This window comes from Strongylocentrotus purpuratus, unplaced genomic scaffold (genome assembly GCF_000002235.5).
Source record: "Strongylocentrotus purpuratus isolate Spur 01 unplaced genomic scaffold, Spur_5.0 spur5_scaffold_10, whole genome shotgun sequence".
In the NCBI taxonomy this organism is placed as follows: Eukaryota; Metazoa; Echinodermata; class Echinoidea; order Camarodonta; family Strongylocentrotidae; genus Strongylocentrotus; species Strongylocentrotus purpuratus.
Genome location: NW_022145595.1, coordinates 2368202 through 2373620, shown reverse-complemented (window position 1 = coordinate 2373620; position 5419 = coordinate 2368202). Strand labels below are relative to the sequence as shown.

Genomic DNA, 5419 nt, shown 5'->3' with positions numbered 1-5419 from the left:
ACAACAAAGCCGAATCTGAATAAATGTTCTCTAGTACATATTCCTCCATGAAGCGGTTTATACTGAATTTCCCTTAGTCTGTTAACAAGAGTAACTTTCCTAGGCCTACTAAATATCTCCCTACATACCTTATTTGAAAAATCTGAAAATTCCCGTCCATCATGAGTCTTCAAGACAAATACATTTTGTAACTTCTCTATAAAGTATTCATAAACCTTCCTCAATAATACATCTCTGAGGAGCTTCACACACACACACCCACACACGCACACGCACGCACACACACACACGCACGCACACACACACACACACACACACGCATACACCCATCCGGCCACCTACATACACTAAGCCCACCCTCGCCCACGAAGCCTTTTTAAAATTATTTTCATCTTCCCTTGTTTACTCTCTCTCTCTCTCTTTCTCTCTCTCCTTTTCTTTGTCTCTGTTTTCTCTTATTTTCTTTGCTCCCAATTTCTCATTTCTCCCTATATACAACTCTCTTTTCTCCCTTGTTTTCTTCTCTGCTCCTCTCTTTCTCTCTCTCTCTCTCTCTCTCTCTCTCTCACTTTCTATATCTCTTTTTTGGCAATCATCCGTCAGTCAGGTATACTTTGTTCGTGAAGAAAGGTCTTTTCGTTCTCTCTCTCTCTCTCTCTCTTTCCCCACTCTTTCTCTCCCTCACTTGGTCCAGAATATGTAAGGGGGGATTTTTATTTCGCGATCTCTCTCCCATCCCCTTCCGGGCGTTAAAGTTTAGGGATCACGCAAAAAAAAATCCGCTTGCAGCAAATAGAGGCCGTTGGTGAAAAAAGATTAGATTAGCCAGATTCTGGACTATTCCTCTTTATAAACTAGCGGAAACGATGTAGTTCATTTTATTCGTCCATAAAACACAACATAGAAATTTGACATAGGATTTTGTTTTATAAAACATGTAATCACATTGAAACAAAAAGAATAAGAAAAATAATGATGAAATATCATTTTAATTTAAAGAATATGTATTTTAATAACCATTTTAAAGAATACTGATGATATTTACAAAACTGATTTGATAAATGATAAATGGGGAATGAGCAAAAAATGATCAAGGAAAGTTAACTGGCCTCTTTGTCAAACAGCATGCAAATCCAGGACGAGATCACCTGCTAGAACCATGAGAACATTGTGTGGCCCCATATCGTTCAGAGTCGTGTATCCTTCCAACAAATTACATATTGTCTCAAGGAAATGTCGGCCACGTTTTTTCTCGCTGCATGATAAACATATCAAAACTAATGCCAGTAAGTTTCATTTGGATTCCATTATCTTGCTTTTCTCCAAATACAGCAACCATTACCTGACTTTGAATTTAAATTATCATTATTTCAACTAATTGTTATTTTCCTATTGAATTCTGCACAATGGCGAGGCCGGTTTCTCCAGTGACGTCGCCCGCCGCTGCCCTAACGACATCGTGTAACTCCTCCGGTAGAAGATGTCCGAGGACGGGTTCGTCAACGTCCAAACACCTCGTCGTTATCGCATCGGCGACATCGTCTGGCAACGCAATCTCATTCTTCGTAATCGTCTCTCTTAAACATTGAAGCTGACGTCGATCAATGTCGTCGATGGACTCGTCTTGAACTCTGGCGTCGATGGAATTATTAATGACAAGACTGAATCCGGTATTAGTCCCACCAGGCTCAACCAAGCAAACTCTAAGGAGGCGGGTCAAACCAAACATGTAAATCAAAACAATTATCGAAGTGTCAAAATCATGATGATTGTATCCCCATTTAATTCAGAATGGTGGATATTAGAAGGACATCGGTATGTAATAAATGTATTTCGTTAGTGAAAATAAATGAATAAACACGACAAGCCGTGAGTGAGGCTTTAATCTGGTATTGTTCGAATGCTATATTATTTAACTTACATCATTGACAAGGAAGTGAAAATGCTCAATGAGGGGAGAAACTTTAGGTAGAACTAGAAGGTGTTTGCATAATTACAGCATACCTTGGAAAGACCATTACATAGTGATTAGAACCCAATGGTCTTATTTATCAATCCACGTATTATGTTAACTTTGTGGACCTTACCAAAATGTTCACGGCTACAGCTTTGAGGGTAAAATTAGTGCAGCCTCTGTACCGTTTTCGTTTAGCGCACCCAATCAGCTGATAAAATAACACATCCTCAACGTTGAAAGTAGACCTAGCCATTCCTCTAAATCTTGGTGGACGGAAATTTGGGGATTGCGCGATCAGTGGAGAGACCGCGCTGTGTGTGGGGGATAAAAAGAACGAACGGACTGAAGCTGGACTAGGGTAAAATACGACTACGGACAACGCGACCGCAGTTTTCACGTGCGTGCAATATACGCGAAACCAAAACGTGAGGAGAACTTAGGTCTGTTTCGCGAACGATAAAGCGCGCTGACTGTTAAGCGAGTCCATTCGTCTACTAACAATTGTCCAAAAGAAGTCGTAGATGGCGTTAACCAGTATTTGCAATGCTACAACCCCTTTAAGAAGGATATGTTTCTTCTGCCATCTTTAACAAAAGTAAACATCATATTCAAGGATCCTTACCTGACATTGAATGAGCGTAACGAAACCGCCAGACTCTGAAAGAAACCCTCGAGCGCAAATTTAGTGGAGCAGTACATATCCAAATACGGGTAACCTAAGGAAGTAGGAAAAAAAACATAATCAGGATGGTTCTGGAAAAATTGGGTATGGGTATACAGAGGAGTTCTAAAGGCGTTATTTCGTTTTTTCAACGGGTTTTTCGAATTTTACAAAATATCTAATATTTGTGGTGGCCCGATACACAAGTATTATAAATGGTTAAATTTCAGCGTCTCTGAACCGATTTTGATCAAACAAAGATGATTTTGTCATTTAAATATTATGTTCTTCCAGATTTGACACTCAGTTTTTCATTATCTCACAAACAAACATTTTGTGTAGCGCCCTCTGCAACAGAACTCAACTATTCCTTTAACAAAAACGGTTATAACAGAACACGAATTATACGTGAACTGACGTATGTTGGATATTACATTACCGATCCCCTTTGACCTTTGGTCATAAACTAAGATTTACTCACATCTGTTGACAGACGAGTTATCACTGTTAGCACTAACGGTAAATAAATCTATCAGTATTGGATAAGGATGTCTGTTCTATTATTTTGGTATTGTATACAGCAAATAGAATTAGCTCAAGATGACATCATTTTCGGAATTGCCCCCCCCCCCCCTCTTGTTTTATTTATTATTCTCTCCTACTAAACCATTTATACGCTCCTGACGGCCAGTATGACAGACTGATATTAGCCAAAGAAAAAGTGCACTCACTAAGGATGTCAATTTTCCCATGCGTTTTGAGTGTTCCATCCACTACAGCTGTGATGTCATCGTCCTTTGTGACGTCCAACTCCTGGATGAAAATTGTTTTCTGTAGAGCGTCCCCTACGGCAGCTTACAGATCAGTTTTCTCCGATATCGCTATGATTGTAGCGATGACGATGTATCGCTGTTCGGCGTCGAGAGCGAGACGTTTAGCTGTAGCTAGACCGATACCCGATGAGCAGCCGGTCATCAGCACTATTTGAGGAGACATTTTTGTAACTGGATTTCGTGAAATAACCACGGGAGGGGGGGGGGGGGAGAAAAAAATAATCATAGACTTGGCTTAATATTCAAAAACATCATTGGAATAGAACTTTTGTTTTTTATACACAATTTTCCCGTAATGAAGTATTTCATTACGAGGCTTATTAAAGTAAGAATTCTTGACATTGTTTATGTTTTAGTGACAGAACTTTTTCAACAGGCTTCTCGATCTGAAACCGCGGAATGTAGACTTCCCATGATTCTCCGCAACCAACAGTCTCTCAATATCCTTTAATTCATCAGCCTATCATGTAATGTCAGAACATGTTCAACTGGCTAAACCGTGGAATATATAAACTAACGAAAATTCTGCGCAACCATATATATTTACAGACATCTAAAAAGAACTCGTTTATTGTTCATTTAATTGTGAATGTGAAAATCATATTATAACGTTTGTGTATTAAAGGTAGAAGCGCGGATACTTATTATTATGTCTAAGAGATACACAGCGTCCATGCAGTACATGCTGCGCATTCGGCCAAATGGTTGCCACATGCACATACAGTATGAAATCTCGTTATTAACCCTATTTGGTATTGTTTATGTATGGTAATATATTATGTACCTACCTGTTATGATGGAGGGTTTCCTTTTCACTGATCAATCCTATAATTTCTTCCACGTTCAAATAAATAGGTAGTAAATTACTGTACAGGCCGAATGAACGCAATACCATTCATCGCGTAGGCTACATGCAATTGACCGGTCTCCGTTAAACAGGTTTTACACGTTGAAAAAGAATAAACATCATACCGTACCCTTATTTTCGACAACAATGCTACCCAAAGCCTTGACCGCTATCGGTCTGTGTGTGTTGAATAGTTCAAACAGGATAATAGGGGCAATAGGGCAGGGCATTCAAATAGTAGGGCATTCGGATTTCCGCCCTTCTTGGCCTGTTCCTAGTTCACAATAGACCAGTTCACGGTTAGCACATGGCTGCAATGACCCCGGATATCCACAGATCTTCACAACATAAAGAGGTCCCATTTTGTACATTTTGAAATAATAACTCCTACAGCGACGGAGGTGCTACATAAGTAGCCTTTTATTTCCCTTTTCAAAGTATACTTCCACTTCCAGTTGTGTATCATGGAGTGCACTGCTTGTGCAAATGAATAATGATTACATAACTTTCATTAGCACGCATCCAGTATTTCGTCTCCGTGTATTTCACAATTCGTTCTACAATGACCTTTATATGCTAATGCTTAGATTGCAACCGTGATGTAACTCAAATATTGCGTGATTTATTGAACTCGTACATCTTGCACAAAACAAATATGTTTTAACAATTACGAAAGAAATCCTCTAGCGGACAGTGTGGGGCTCCATCTTCGGCGAGCAGCTAATACGGGGAGATTGCGTTAGTATTCAGTCAGATTTCGAATCACCCCTATCATCATCGCCCTTCCTCTTCTCTCTCTCTCCCTCTCTCTCTCTCTCTCCCTTTAATTCAAATGGTGAGGGCAGATTTTAAGGAGATGATATATTTTCATTTCTTTTCAATTCGCTTAATTAATATCATCAAATATTTAGCGTTTATTATATATATGAAGGTATATATTATATACCTTTCAAAGCCTCACTAAACAGCTACTCGATCGATCTTCATATCAATGAATATACACATATATCTTGATATAAGTAGTAGGCCTACAAACTTCTTCAAGTTTAAGAAGTGTTGTCATATTTTCTCTCATTAATGTATTTAAATACAGTATTTAAATACAATGATGAGAGAAAATA

General features: G+C 38.9%; 1 long non-coding RNA gene across 1 annotated transcript; it reads right to left on the bottom strand.

Annotated features, from left to right (window-relative positions):
- Window positions 1–804: 804 nt before the first annotated feature.
- Window positions 805–4822, bottom strand: LOC115921553. Its single transcript, XR_004062990.1, has 4 exons — window positions 4240–4822; window positions 3350–3622; window positions 2580–2673; window positions 805–1703 (listed from the first exon to the last, which is right to left on the bottom strand). It is a non-coding gene; the product is annotated as an uncharacterized LOC115921553 (long non-coding RNA).
- Between the last annotated feature and the right edge of the window lie 597 nt (window positions 4823–5419).